Below are 16,322 nucleotides of genomic sequence, written 5' to 3'. Positions count from 1 at the left end.
TTGCCAGTTAAGTGCCATTTAACTGACCAGGAGTCGTTCCTACCCAGTTAAATGGTTTAAGTATCAGGTGGAGTGTCTTTTTTTTTTTTTTCAATAGGGATGTGCTGAATTTCATGTGTTCTTTTTTAAAAAATTTCTTTTCACACATTAGTTGTAAACTCACGCATCGTATGGAAGCACGAAGGGCAATTTTATAAAATGGCACCTAGACTAATAGGCAGTGCATTTTTTCTAGCGAAAAGGTGCCGGTACTCTAATGCCAGGCCACCCTTCGGGGGTGGGATGATCACTAAGGGACCCACCCCACAATTGCAAGGCCCCCTGCAACCAGTCACAGAATCTGACAAGGCAGAATTGGTGTGTAGAGCTTGAGCTCTTTCATTAAAACTTGAGGACCATGGGTCAAATTTAGCAGACAATGGAAAAAGTGCCCGTACTCAGTACCCCCAAGTACCCCCTCAAAAAAAGCCCTGCTTATAGGTCACTTGTGCGTGCAAATGCTGCCTTTATTGGCACTAATGCAGTGCACTAGTATTATTCTATAACAGAGTGCATGGGTGGTGTGATACATAACTGCAAGGGGGCGTACATGTGGGTGAAGGATGGGTGGGCCTTGGGCATGATGCCTTTTTATGTGCATTACTCATAGAATTCTGTAAGATGCATAGCATGGCGCACTTATGTTCATTCACTTATGCCAGCCATAGATCTGCTATAAGTGAATGTACCTAAATATTGGCGCTCCAACACAGCTTTGTGCACTTAACTTTACTGAAAATTGGTCAGAATGAGTCTTTGCTGGCGCGGATCCCCAGCTGATGTGCTCCCTGGTCAGCACTGTGGGTGGGTGGAGGGGGAGGGGGCTTCTGCTGCTGTGGCTATTGTCCCTCCTCTGGCAGGGCCTGTCTTCTTCAGAGATCCAGGTTGTGCAGCATGCAGCAGGCCAGGAAAATTTGGGCAACCTTTTCAGGGCTGTAGAGGAACTCCCCTCCGGAACAATCCAGACATCTGAAGCGATTGTTAAGTTGGCCAAAGATCCGTTCTATGATGGTGCAAGTGCTCTTATGCCTCTTGTTGTACTACTTCTCCACCTCATTTTGCACATGTACTATGGGAGTCATGAGCCAGGTTCACTGGAGATAGCCTCTGTCACCTGTGGAGGGAAGCAGAACAACAGACCTGGGTATGTATTACCTGGTATAGTGACCCATGTCTGTTATTCTGCTTCCTCCACAGGTGACAGTGGCTACCTCCAGTGAACCTGGCTCGTGACTCCTGTGGAGGGGAATAATAGAAAGGGACGCCCAAGTTTTGCTGAGGACGTCCTCGCAAAACATCCCGATGGAGGGGCGGGGGAAACCCGTATTATCGAAACAAGATGACGTCCATCTTTCATTCAAATATAAGGTTGGGGACGGCCAAATCCTGAAATTTAGGTCGTCCTTAGAGATGGTCGTCCCTAGACTTGGTTGTTTCTGATTTGTCGGCGATAATGGAACCAGGACGCCCGTCTCAGAAACGACCCAAATGCAAGCCCTTTGGTCATGGGAGGAGCCAGCATTCGTAGTGCACTGGTCCACTTGACATGCCAGGACACCAGCCGGGCACCCTAGGGAGCACTGCAGTGGACTTCACAAATTGCTCCCAGGTACATAGCTCCCTTACCTTGTGTGCTGAGCCCACCAAATCCCCCCCAAAACCCACTACCCACAACTGTACACCACTACCATAGCTCTTACGGGTGAAGGGGGCACCTAGATGTGAGTACAGTGGGTTTCTGGTGGGCTTTGGAGGGCTCACATTTACCACCACAAGTGTAACAGGTAGGGGGGGATGGGCCTGGGTCCGCCTGCCTGAAGTGCACTGCACCCACTAAAACTGCTCCAGGGACCTGTATAATGCTGTGATGGACCTGAGTATGACATTTGAGGCTGGCATAGAGGCTGTAAAAAAAATATTTTTAAACGTTTTTTTTTTAGGCTTGGGGGGGGGGGGGGGTTAGTGACCACTGGGGGAGTAAGGGGACGTCATCCCCGATTCTCTCCGGTGGTCATCTGGTCAGTTCGGGCACCTTTTTGTGCCTTGGTCGTAAAAAAAAAACAGGACCAGGTAAAGTCGTCCAAGTGCTCATCAGGGATGCCATTTTTTTTTCCAATATGGGTCGAGGACGTCCATGTGTTAGGCACGCCCAAGTCCCGCCTTCGCTATGCCTCGACACGTCCCCATGAACTTTGGTCGTCCCTGTGACGGAAAGCAGTTGGGGATGCCCAAAATTGGCTTTCGATTATATCGATTTGGGTGACCCTGTGAGAAGGACGCCCATCTTCCGATTTGTGTCGAAAGATGGGCATCCTTCTCTTTCAAAAATGAGCCTGAAAGTGGTCTTGTGGAGGTGAGGTAATGGTTGTGGGTTCTGGGGGCATCTAGAGGGAGGGAGTGTGCTCAAGGCTAGGAAGGGAGGGGGTATGGGGTTTAGAAATCACTGTACTGCTTACCTAGAAGCCAGTCGCCAGTGATCTCCCCATCGGCAGTGGTGAACCTAACTTATATGACACCTGGGACAGAGCCACCCCCCCCAGGTGGAGCATGTATGCCCCCCCCCCCCTTGGCAGTGCACACACTCCTCCTCCAAGCAAGGCTCTGCCAGTCCCCTGCCCCCTCAGATGTCAACTTCCTGTTCCGGGGGCAGGGGACTGGCAGAGCCAACAACACACACCTTGCTGCCAGCACCTGGGGTGAACCACTCCCACTGCCTTGCCCTAGGTACAGTAGAGGCCGTCAGTCAAACCTGCGGTAGATTCCAGAATGCTGGAGGATTTAGGCATTGTGGGTGGAATCTGGGTAGTGGGTATAGACATCTACAGTCTCCCCTGGGCATCACACACCACCTGCATGTTCATGGAGTGATATGATTTTCTATTCCTGTAGGTGTCCTCATGTGTACAGTTGATGAGGCCTATGACTGAGGGGAAGCAGTCTATGGCGTAGAACTGAATCATGTTGTTATGGAGTGCCTGAGCGAAAGTAGTGAATGTAATATAGTGTGAGGTATGAGTGAGAAAGACATCGGGGAACTGGGCAAGACAGTTTGAGATGGTGGGCTGGTGAGGCCTGCATTGAATGCTAGCACTGACTGAAAAGTGCCAATAGCAGAAAGAAGAGGAAGGCACAAGGTGGACCAGCACAAGATTATTCGTTTGTGTCCTGAGCTGGAGGAGGGGTTGTAACTGGGAAATCTCCTCTGGGGCCTCCCTCAAAACTCTCATCCACCTCCAGCAAGGTGTGAGCCACCAAAGCATTCAGCGCATCATTATTGATAAGCAGATGTCCCACTACCACAGGTAAAATCCACTGACCCCAGAAACACCACTGTGCACGTCTCCATCTACTGCACCTCATGAGACTCAGCAGCAGCACCAGCACACAGTCATGAGACACACACCAGCTGCACAAAACACTCACTCTCCCACCACCAGCAAACAGTTGTCACATATACAGCTGTAGCACAGAGCACAGTGGCAAACCAGGACTGGACAAACAGAGGAACAATGAGAGACAGAGGACAAGCAGGTAGGGAGGTATAATGGGAGGTGTAGAGGGTTTGGTAAGGGAAGGGGGCAAGATACAGAGGAAGGGCTGGGTGTGGCTGGGGGGGGAGGGTGGCTAGCAGTTGTGGGCAAGAAGTTGAGGTGAGACACAGAGGAGGCAAGGCAGGAAATGTGAGGGTCCAAAGGTTCAGACTGGGCCAAACAAACAAAGGTAACAAAGCACTCAATAACTCTCCACTATTTCTCACAAATGTCCACTTCCACCTCTCCACTCTCCAACTCAGCAAAATCACACATGGGTCTAAAGAAAGGTTTAGCCTTACCCTAGATGCTTTTAAAGCAGGTCTAAGAATATAAGAACATTCCGGACATTTTTCTTTCCACCCTCCAGGAAGTAATTTTGCTATCCGTTATTGCCAAAAATGTTCATCACGTGACACCACCCATATCACAGCCACGAAATGCCCCCTTGGGAACATCTTCTTTTCACTGACTATCAGACTTGGACAGATTTTTCTTTGGTTTGATTATACACTTAGACATTTTTCCGTGAAAAATATGTATATCTGCCAGTTATGCCATTTTTGGGATTTTTTTTTGCTTTGATTATGAGCCCAGTAGTAACATAGTAGATAATGGCAGATAAAGACCTGCATGGCCTCTCCAGTCTACCCACAAGATAAACTCTTAGCAAATGATATGATGTGATATACATTTGAATATTTGATCTTGACCTGTCCTTGCCATTTTCGAGGTCCAGACCATAGAAATCTGCGTGGCACTAGTTGTAGTTCCAAATTACTGTTTAGGGCCAAATCCCTGTGTGAGAGAGTGAGTGGTATAGTGACAGGTTTCCCTAAGAACACGCCCTCACTGAGCTTGCTGTTTAGTCACCTAAAGGCAGGTGGAACTAACCTGCCATGTGAGAGGCTGAGTCAGAGGGGTGGGGTTCAGGCCGGGGAGATGGTTTAAATGCCTGGATCAGAGAGGCCATGAGGGAAGAGGTCTCCAGAAGGAGCCTGAACCTAGGGTCCTCCCAGGATTTCTGGCTTGGCTGCAGTACCTTAGGAGAGTTCCAGGAAAAGGAGAGGCCCTAGCTCAGACCCTTGCATTCCTGTGTGACATGAAGTCTTATGTGTATGCCTCCAAGTGATTCCAGGGTTGTGTGATCACACGTGAGGTAACTGAAGACTGCCAAGCTAGGCTAATTATCCCTTGGCTATTGGAACTATGCTTATGATAAAGGAAGTATTGCATATGGAAGAGTGTAGCTAAACCAGGGGCAGGCTACTGGAATTGGGACTGTGTTTGAGAGACTTTATTAGAAGTACTAATCCTATGAGAAAACACAGCTGATTATTCTCCTTGTATGTACATGAAAGAAAGTAATTTGAGTTTAATTCTACGTGCAACCTGTGCATGTGTGTGCCACATTTGTGTGAGGTCCTGCAGCCAGCCACGAGCCATGCTGCCACACCCTGTAAGTTGTTCCATTGCTTTGTTATCATTCTCTTGCCATTTGTGTTTATCCTGTGTTTATGCCTTTTTGAATCCAAGACTTAGGTCCCCTAGTTACTAAGCTGTGTTAAGGTAATACACGGGTTACTTGGCAATAACATGTTATTTGCCAATAATGCAGTTTAACATGGAATTTGTTACCACAATGTACACTAAATAATAATGAGCTATAAAGCATGCAACAAGCTCATTATTATGCAAAATGAATACCACAACTTGTATTAAACATCACAAGCTGCATTAATCATGGAAAGTTATCACCACCTTAAGCAGTTTTCGTAATTGTCCTCCCTGGGAGCATCTTGAAGGTGTTAGTGCATAGAGAAAAACCCTACCTCTCAATCTATTTATAATGAAAACCCTTATGTGGCAGCCTAACCCCTGCCTTGACAGTAGTACTACTACTATACTACCAATAGAGAATCTGAGGCTATTATTTTATTGAATGAAGGAGATAGGAGCACCAGGGAATTGCTCTCACCACTGCTCTCCCCGCCCCTCCCATTCCCCATTGGAAGAACTTCAGTAGATGTTAGGTGAGTGCAGAGATGGGGTAGGGTAGGGGCAGAGGCATAGCTAGGTGGGTCACCAGGGGAGCGGCCACTTCCCCAAGCAGACTTCTGATGGTGACAGAGCCTATTTTTGACGTGATGTCACATTTAAATTAAGCGCCGTCGACAGTTCGCTCTCACTCCCCCGCGCCCTCAACCTGGCTATGCTTCTGGTAGGGGGCCTCAATACAGACAGGTCTGGGTATGGGAAATAAGGAGGGGCGCTAAGGAGCTATTGCAGGTTAGTGAATTCTATGGTAAATGTCAAGCACTATAAGCTTTTTTGCTGCAGCTTAGAAAATAGTGACTTTAGACTCTAAGCCTTCTGGGAAATGAACTTACCTACTGTGCCTGAATGTATATCTTTATTTTCTTAATTTATATTCCTCCTAAACACTAGTTGGATCACAATATCTCATTTTTAATTGAGTAATTAAATCTAAATCACACCTCTGCCCATCACAGGTATAACTGCTTTATGGCTGGTGTAAGTATGAGCACGTAAATATTAGGCATGTTGAGAGTCTGTTATACTAGTATTTGTGTAGCGCCTAGGTTCCAATATGGAATAGTCAGGGCAGCCGAGATGGGGGGGACAGGGGGGACAAAATTCCCCGGGCCCAGGCCTCTGGGGGGAGGGGTCCGGCGCCGCCGCAGTCCGGCCCACCCACCCTCCGTCGGTCCTCCGTCGGTCCCTGACATTGAATTTAAGCGCCTCACCTTCGAAAGCACAGCAAGCAGCGGCAGACCACTCCTTCCTTCCGTGTCCCGCCCTCGCCTGATGTAACTTCTGCAAGGGCGGGACACAGAAGGAAGGAGTGGTCTGCCGCTGCTTGCTGCACTTTTGAAGGTGAGGTGCTTAAGGTCGGTGCAGAGGGCCCGGGGGTGGAGAGAGGGCCCAGTGGTGGGGGGGCCCGGCAACCTCGGGTGGAGGGGGGGCCTGGGAGCGGCCTTGTCCCGGGCCTGGACCAGTCTCTCAGCGGCCCTGGGAATAGTCTCCTACCACACACTTTCTGGGCACCTATTTGAAGACACCCAGTAATAGAATTTCCCCCACAATCTGAACAATTTTATAAAGCATTACACATGTAGACTGGCTGAATGAACGTAAGTCGATTTTCAGTTGCCTAAAACTATGTTTTTAAGTTGATAATATGGATAGGTTTGACTGCATTTTGGGGACATATTATAGCTCTATGGGCCAGATTCTCAGCCACCACCACCACTAGATAAACTAGGGGCAAGTTGACTGAGAGTGATCTGGGCCCCTGGGCAGAAGGGGTCATTGGGCCCCTGCCTCTACCCCCACTTTTGTTTCCAACACTACTCCTGCACACTACAGCCCCCCCCCAGGCCTACCTCGAAGAGTCTTGGTGGTCTAATGGCCTCTTTAGGGGGGGGCAAGAAAGAACACCACTCTTTATTGCTCGCCATTGCTGTTCTACCCAGCACCACCACTTCTTATTGGCTGCTGAGACTTCCTGTGGCAGTCTCGGAAGTCTCGGTAGCCATTTTGAAGATGCAGTGGTGCAGGACAGAACAGCTCAGTGGGCAGGAAAGAGTGGGGTTCTTTCCTACCCCCAAATAGGCCACCAGACCACCAGGGCCCTTCAAAGTAGGCCTGTGGGGCTGTAGTGTGCTGGGAGTGGGGTGGGGGAGGAGAGAAACTAATGTCCTGTAGCATATCAGTATAGCCAGTGGCACCAAGCATTGAAAGGATTTTGCTAATATATGTGGAAAAGCAGTATCTACATTACCTCTCACATACTTAAATTAGTCCTGCCTTTTCTCTGATCTAACTTGTACATAGAGGGGCTAATATTTGGACCAGGGGAGGCAGCCCAGCTTACTCCTGCAGTTGGTGGTAAGCCCAAATATTCAATGCCATCCATTTCCGGTAACCAGCATTGAATATTTGGTTTATTTTTGGCAGCTATAAACATAGCTGGCTAAGTCAATATTCAGCACTGTCCAACTAAGTTCATGGTGGCCAAAGACAGACCTGCTATTTCAGCAGCCCAATTTAGCCACTTAACTTGGCCAACAAAGTGCTGAATATTCGTGGATAGCCAGTTAAGTGCTATTTAACTGGCCAAGAGCTGTTCCTAGCTAGTTAAATAGTGCTGAATATCAGCCGGAGACTCTCTAATTCTATAAACATACACACATTTTACACTTAGTGCACAAAGCTGCACATGCAAGTTATAGAATACTGTCAGTTGAGTGTGTAATTCAATATAATAATTAGCTGCTAATTGTCATTAACCAGTAGGGTAGCTACGAGGGGCCTCTGGGGCCCCTGGTTTGTCCCCAACCCCTGCCAGATGAAGCGTTTGTCCAGCACTGGTCTCTGGCTCTCCGCTGCATTGCCTGCCCTGCTCTTCCCTTCACGTTGCATGCATGCTCATGCAACAATTCATGCATGCTCAATTTCATTAAATCAAGTGTGTACGCAACTTGAGGGGAAGAGCAGGGCATGCAATGTGGCGGAGACCAGCACTAGACAAATGCTTTAGCTGGTGGGGGTTGGGGACCCCGCCAGCCAACGTATGTGAGGCGGAGGCAACGGCGGTGAGGGGGAGTGGTGAGGAAGTGGATGGATGGTTACCACGTGAGTAGCGTATGAGCCCTTACCAGCAAGTCAATGGGTGGCAATAAGGGCTCAGGCTATAAATAGACACGTGCTGGTTTTCATTTTGTTGCCCGTCCATTTCCTGGCCCAACCCCCCCTTTTTTTCCCAGACACGGTGGAGAAATGGTCCAGTGCATGTCCAGTACACATGCCCACACTACTGCAGGACACTTTTTGGCGTGCCTTTGTGAAAGGGCCTCTCAATTAGCTAATTGGTGCTAAATTAACACTAAATACAGTACAATCTCGATTATCCGACGTAAATGGGACTGCACTATTGTCGGATAAATGAAAAGTCAGATAATATGGAAAATAATAGTAACCCCTTAAAAATGCATGGAAAGCATACTTTATGCATAAAGAACAGGCAGAGGATATCTGTATTTAAAACACAGTATTATTTATTAACACTAACCAGCAGCATGTGAAGCTGGAAAACAGGAAGAGAACCTGTGCACTTCTTAACATCAGCATGATGATGTCACTGGGGGGGGGGGGGGGGGTTGTCAGATATGCTGGATGGTTAGATTAGTGAAGGTCGGATAATCGAGACTCCGCTGTACCAATAATTGGCATCAACAAGCAGTAATTGGCACTAATTTGTAATTATGCATGTAAACGACTTATGCCCTATTAAGGATTCTGATTTTGTCCAAGCTTGGAATACTATATCAATCCAAATTATGGCTTATATAGCTCCTTTACAAACTAAATCCAAAATTGTCAGACAAAGCAGTAAATGGTTTATTTCTGATCAGTTCAAAGAGATATTGTAGTTTGGAAAGCAAGTGAAAAAAGGTTAAATAATTAGAGAATAGAGGTAATTGGCATAAAGGAGAAGATTTCTATATATGGCGCCTAAAAAATCAGTGCTGAAATCAGTGCCGACTAAGCATAGTCTATAATTGGTGCCTAGAATATGCATAAATTTAGGCACACTGGGCCATATTCTGTAACTATGTGTGTAAATTTCGGAATGCCCATGAAATGCCCATTTCCCCACCCATAACTAAGCCCCTTTTTGCCTATGCAAAAGAATTAATTTTAAAGTCCACACAATGATTTACAAGATATTACACGGAGAAGCCCCCACCTACATGAATTACCTTATCAACCTGCCAACCAGAAACAGTTTGACGTCTTCCCGTGCTTACCTTAATCTACACCTCCCCAACTGTAAAGGTATCAAGTACAAATCCTTCTACGCATCCAATTTTTCCTTTTTAAGTAGCCAGCTTTGGAATGCTCTACCAAGATCCATGCGAACAATCAACGGCCTTTTGCCCTTCAGGAAAGCACTGAAGACCCATCTCTTCAAGATAGCCTGCCCTAACGATTCAACCTAATCTAAAGCCTGCCCACATGATTTTTATCAACGATTGTTATACATTGACCATGTTTCCCATTATCCTTATTGATATCCCATATTCATTCCTCTCCATCTTCCTACGCCTACCTTCTAACGCTCATTTCCTTCTGCACCCAATTCCTCCTATGTTCAATTTACTTATCCGTTAACCCCACTAATATTGCGTTTACTACAAACATTCCAGGAATAACATGTATAGAATGTTTGTATGTTTGGGAAGCTTGCCAGGTGCCCTTGGCCTGGATCGGCCGCTGTCGTGGACAGGATGCTGGGCTCGATGGACCCTTGGTCTTTTCCCAGTATGGCATTACTTATGTACTTATGAATCGCTCCCATGACAGAAACTCCCTGCTTAGAAAAAAAATTTTTTAATTTAGACCGTGCAGGCGAGGAAGATGCCGGATGGGGGAGGGGTAAGGATTCAAAGAGAGGAGATGCTGGAAGAGGGTGGGGGGGAGGTGAAGTGGAAGAAATAATCGGCTTGGGAAAAGGGGGCGAATGGGAGAATGGGGGAAGGAAGAGAAGGAGAGAAACGAGATACTGAACAGGGGTGGGGGATGATGCCAACTGATAGTTTGCAGGGGAGGGTGTCCCTAGCACCGGCCCTGGTTGCTACCTGTCTCTCTCTCATATGGTAAATCAATTTAGGCACCCCAAGGCCACATGGTAGCTGCCTATTGTATAACAGAACCTAGGCACTTTTAAGCTGGCAGAAAACAACCTGATTTCAAATACAAGGGGCCTGCAAAAATTTGACTGTATATCAAGCTGTTATGCAGCTAAATGTCAACATACAGTTACAAATGTGAGCTCATGTAACATTTGAAAATGAAAGTTATGCATGCGGGGGTCAAGATATTCGAAGAGACTTACACGGTCGGTGCCAAAGCCAACCATCTAAGTCTTTTTTTCAAAATTTGTCCCAGTTCTCTGAAATTTCATGTATAGAACAAGCCATTGTGGGCTCTACACATAAATCTAATGCATAGACTGGAGTTTGGAAGGCATGGTGCAAGCCCAGAAGTCATTTGTGAAAGGTATCATTCTATAAGGACTTAGGTGGCAAGAACATTTGCATTGTTGGTATTCTAAACATTTACGCATGCGTGTACAAGAGTGTTTCCGGCTACGCGCTATTTGGTAAGTACTTTGAGGGTGGGCACTCACCTGGGCAGAATTTGGATAGATCACGGGGATGGGAACACATTTATGCTCACAGATCAGAAAATGCCAGAACCTATGCCCATACCTTCACCATTTAGGTGCAAGCATTTACACCAGCTCTCTGTGCCTAATGTGACCTGCTCCACTAGTATCCCATAAAGAAAAGAAGGTGTCAAATGTTCTTCCTAGAATAGGCTCTGAAGAAGTGAGGTGCCCATTTATAGAATTACCCTCAAAGGGTTGAAATTCAGCCATTCTGGTGCTAATTCTCTATGGGTTGCCTAAAGTTAGGCGCCAGGATGATGCACACTAAGCACCAATTCTATAATGCCAATACCAGCATAAGTCCATAGTTGCTAGCTGAACTGATTCACTCATGCCCCTGCCTATGGCCCTGTCATACACCTGCCTCACTCCCAATAACTTCAATGGGAGTAGCAGTGTTGGCCTCAGTGGCTGCAGGCCACATTGAGAGCTAGGGGAAATACAAGAGGGTGCACTTTTCATCCTCCACTGAGCCACAGTACTCCAACACACATATGCTTCCCCCAAATGTGCCCTAAATATTACAATGGGGCCCTAAAATATCAATACATCTATCAAGAAAACTGAACAAGCCAAAGTACTATAGAATACTACACACAGAAAATTGATGCTAACAGAATACGTTGGTCACACACACAGAACACAAATGCCAATTACAGAATAAGTGACCACAAACCATAAACAAATTAAATTGAAATCCCAAGAGGCCAGACCTTGCATGTAGCGCAGCACAGAGAAATACAAAGAAAGGCATTTTCTCCTATACTGTGCAAAATATAATGATAGCACATGCAAGAGATGGTGTTAGGGGGGTACAACAAGGGCAACTGCATTTGGCCCCTAGCCAGAGTGAACCCCAGGCCAGCCGAAAGCTGAAGAAGGTGCAGCCTGTTCGTAAGCTTTGGGGTCCCCTCCCAAATACCTGCCTTGGCCCCAGCCACATCTAACACCAGCTCTGGCAGGTGGGTGGCTATTTTCAGTCTTTTTTACCCACTGCGGTAAAAAGGTCCGCAGTGCGTGACAAAAACAGCCCCTGCTGCTAGTGCAGGGCCCTTTTTTACCACAGCTTAATGAAGACTTGGCGTCTATGGACTTTAGTCCTCAGATGGAAATTGAGATATGCGGAATTTTCAGTAAATTCTGTAAGCACATAGACACTATCCAGCTTATTTTCAAAAGAGAAAGACGTCCATATTTCGACCCAAATCGGGAGATGGGCGCCTTTCTCTCATGGGTGCTCAAATCAGTATAATCGAAAGCCGATTTTGGGCACCTCCAACTGCAGTCTGTTGCGGTAATGAACAAAGTTGACGGGGCGTGTCAGAGGCGTGGTGAAGGCGGGACTGGGGCGTGTTTATCGGCCGAGCGCGCCCATCTCTCCTCGGCTGATAATGGAAAAAAGAAGGGCGCCAGAAGCGAGAATTTGGGTCACTTTTTCTGGACCCTTTTTTTTCACGAACAAGTCACCAAAAAGTGCCCCAACTGCCCAGATGACCACCAGATGAAATCGGGGATGACCTCACCTGACTCCCTCAGTGGTCATTAACCCCCTCCCGCAAAAAAAAAAGAACTTTAAAAACTTTTTTGCCAGCTTGTATGCCAGCCTTAAATGTCATACCCAGCTCCATCACAGCAGTATGCAGGTCCCTGGAGCAAGTTGTTAGTGGATGCAGTGGACTTCAGGCAGGTGGACCCAGGCCCATCCCCCCACTACCTGTTACACTTGTGCTGGTAAATGGGAGCCCTCCAAACCGCCCCCAAAACCCACTGTAGCCACATCTAAGATAACATAGTAACATGGTAGATGACGGCAGAAAAAGACCTGCACGGTCCATCTAGTCTGCCCAACAAGATAAACTCATATGTGCTACTTCTTGTGTATACCTTACCTTGATTTGTATCTGCCATTTTCAGGACACAGACCGTAGAAGTCTTGCCCAGAACTAGCCCACCACCCAAACACCAGCCCCGTCTCCCAATCTCGGCGGACTTCAGAGGTATTTTAATTTTTTTTTAATTGTTACAAGTGCCCCCTAGGGTGCTCGGTTGGTGTCCTGGCATGTGAGGGGGACCAGTGCACTACGAATCCTGGCCCCTCCCATGACCAAATGCCTTGGATTTGTTCATTTTTGAGCTGGGTGCCTTCGGTTTCCATTCTCGCTGAAAACTGATACCGCCCAGCTCAAATCTGCCCAAATGCGATGCATTTGCCCGGCACAAACCGTATTATCGAAACAAAAGATGGACGCCCATCTTTTTTGAAAATACGGTCTGTCCTGCCCCTTCGCGGACCCGTCCTCGGAGATAGGCGCCCATGGAGATGAGCATTCCCGTTCGATTATGCCCCTCCAAATAGACACTATGACATCTACATGCTAAAATTCAGACTCTCTATGCTGCAAACATCTGCCCTGTAAACTGGGGTGATTACATAAGTACATAAGTAATGTCACACTGAGAAAAGACCAAGGGTCCATCGAGCCCAGCATCCTGTCCACGACAGCGGCCAATCCAGGCCAAGGGCACCTGGCGAGCTTCCCATTGACTTGTCACACTCCAAGAGGCAGGCTTTTTAATATGTTATGGCAACATGGCCCAACTCAAAATTTAGAAGCCACATGCAGCTTTGCAAAGCCATCTGTGTGGCTCATCTATATCTCCAAAAGCTAATTTAATTTAAATACTTCACATATTGCATTTCATACATAATGATATCAAGATGGTATTCAAAATCAAGAGGGAAAAAACCAGATCGAAACCTACTAATAAAAACCAAACAGCAAAGTTACAAGCATCAACAACTTTAGAGAAAGTAGAAGTAAGGTTCCAATGCCAGCATTATGTGTTAGTAGCATTTTTATGTGTAGAGCACAGAGCGAAAATGGTTGGGGATCGCTGAATTATGGTGATGATCTCAGGTAAGTACCAAATATAGGTTAAGTCTTGTGTCACAAAGCACTTTCCTCAAAAGCTTTGGGAGAGTGTCTCCTCAGAACAGCTGGTCTGAATTTATAACCAATATACTATGTTTCAAATTTAGCTGACGACAAACACATATTTGGCTTTGAATATAGACTCCTATATTTATGTTCTGTTTTATAGGACATTCTAAATAATTATTAACATTTCTATATTTCTTCTTCATTGGTTCATCACCTGGCACCCATACAGAAATCTTTTTGAATAACTGGTAACATCCACTTCTGCCTGGCTGCAGAAGCCATACTGCGGTATTTGTTAATTATCATAGTTTATTGAATGCTAAAGTAGCTGAAGGTGCTCCTTTTCAAAGCATATGGACATCTCAGAAGGCCAAGATGGTTGTCCATGTGCATGAAACATCCAAATCCTGATTTTGCAAAGGCTGAAAAGGGACATCCAAAACAGCACTATGTCCAAATAGCTAAGGGGCATGTTGTGGGTGGGATTAGGGAGGACCTGAAATCAGTACATCCAATAATGATTACAGAAAGGTAAAAACATCCAAGTCTTGAAAGAAGGACATTCTTAGTTAGACCTGTTTCAGTCACGTCTAGGGTACAGAGAGGTGCTCTGATTGAGCAGCTGATCACTAGAGGGATTAAGGGCATGACACCTCCTTAATCGCCCAGTGGCTGTTGACAGAAGCGAAGCCAGGTTGACGGTGCAGGGGGAGCGAAAGCAGACTTCTGTCGGCGGCGGAGCACATTTTCAATGCAACATGTTGAGAAAAAAATAGGCACTGGCGCCGGCAGAACTCCATTTGGGGGAGCAGCCGCTCCCCTGGCACCCCCCTAGCTACGCCACTGGCTGTTGACCCCCTCCCTCTCCCCTGAAAGTGAAACTGAGAGGGGATACCAGGCTACATGGCAGCTTTGGGTATTACAGGCAGTCTTAACAGAAAAGCATGAAGATTTAAGGAACAGTGTAGTGCGGTGGTTCCCAAACCTGATCTTGGAGGCACCCCAGCCAGTCAGGTTTTTAGAATAACCACAATGAATATCCATGAGAGAGATTTGCACATGGTGGAAGCAGTGTATACAAGTCTGCCTCATGAATATTCATTGTGAATTTCCTGAATACCTGACTGGCTGAGGTGCCTCCAGGACCAGGTTTGGGAACCACTGGTCTAGTGGTTAGTGCAGTGGACTGTAAACCAAGGGATCCAGGTGCAAATCCCACTTCAACTTTTTTTTATGTTTTATTGTGAGCCTTCCAGGAACAGCAAAATACCTATGTACCAAAATATATAAGCCACCTGCAAGCCTGAAGGCTATTGAAGTGGTATACAGCTAGGTATAGTAGGTATTTTTCTGTTGCTGGAGGGCTCATAATTAAGGTGGGATTTGAACCTGTGTCACTTGGTTTAAGGTCCACTGCATCAACCACTAGGTTACCCCTTTACTCTGCATGGATGTCTGTGCAGCCATTTTCTAAGAATGCAGTCATCTATATCCCTTGTTTTCTGCTGTTCATGATTTGGACATTTCAGTTTGTAAAATGGCTGTTCATGTTGGACGTCTCCAGTGTAAGGATGCCCATCTCATGTATTTTTGAATAGGAAGTCTCAAAGTATTTCCTGTTCAAAAATATATGTGAGATGGAAGTCCATTTGAGATGTTCTGACTTGGATGTCATTTTGAAAATACTCATTTTCAAAGCACATGGACATCTCAAAATGGCAAAAAATTAAAAAAGTACATGTGCAAGAAACGTTCAAATAGTGATTTTGGAAAGGCAGAAAAGGGATGTTCAACATTGCAGTTTGTTCAGATAGCAAAGAGGTGTGCTATGGGTCTGTTTTGGGAAGGAGTTGGGAGGGCCCAAATGCAATTGAACAGGAATAAAGGTCCATGTTTTCAAACAGGGCCATTCTTACTTAGACCTGTTTTAAGAACAATATCAGGGGCGTAGCCATGGGCGGGCCTGGACGGGCCCAGGCCCAGCCACTTTCCTTCCAGGCCCGCCCACCCACCCACCCAACATCCCCTCGGGGTTTAAATCTTTTTTACCTCCGTCAAAGCGGCCATGTCATTGAAAGCCCTGCCCATCAAGCCTTCCCTTCGTGAGTTCGTTCCCTCAGAATTCCGCCTTCTGATGTCATTTCCTCTTTCCACGATGGGCAGGGCTTTCAATGACGTGGCCGCTTCGATGGAGGTAAAAAAGATTTAAACCACGCAGGGTGGAACTGTGGCAGGAAGAGAAAGGGGGATGTTGGGGGGAGAAGAGAGCGGGCAGGTGAATATGAATGGAAGGGGAGGATGGGGTTGAAGGAGAATCGCTGGACATGGATGGGAGCGGGAGGGGAGAGCAGGGGAGAGAGGAGAATCGCTGGGTATGTATGGATAGAGGGAGGCAGGGGAGAGAAGAGAATTGCTGGGTATGGATGGATGGAAGAAGGCAGGGGAGAGAAGAGAATTGCTGGGTATGGATGGATGGAGGAGGGCGGGGGAGAGAAGAGAATTGCTAGGTATGGATGGATGGAGGGGGGAGGGGAGAGAGAGAATTGCTAGGTA

The sequence above is a fragment of the Microcaecilia unicolor genome, chromosome 3 (genome assembly GCF_901765095.1).
Source record: "Microcaecilia unicolor chromosome 3, aMicUni1.1, whole genome shotgun sequence".
NCBI classification, from domain to species: domain Eukaryota; kingdom Metazoa; phylum Chordata; class Amphibia; order Gymnophiona; family Siphonopidae; genus Microcaecilia; species Microcaecilia unicolor.
The sequence above is the reverse complement of the archived record's forward strand: the minus strand, read 5'-3'. Positions refer to the sequence as shown.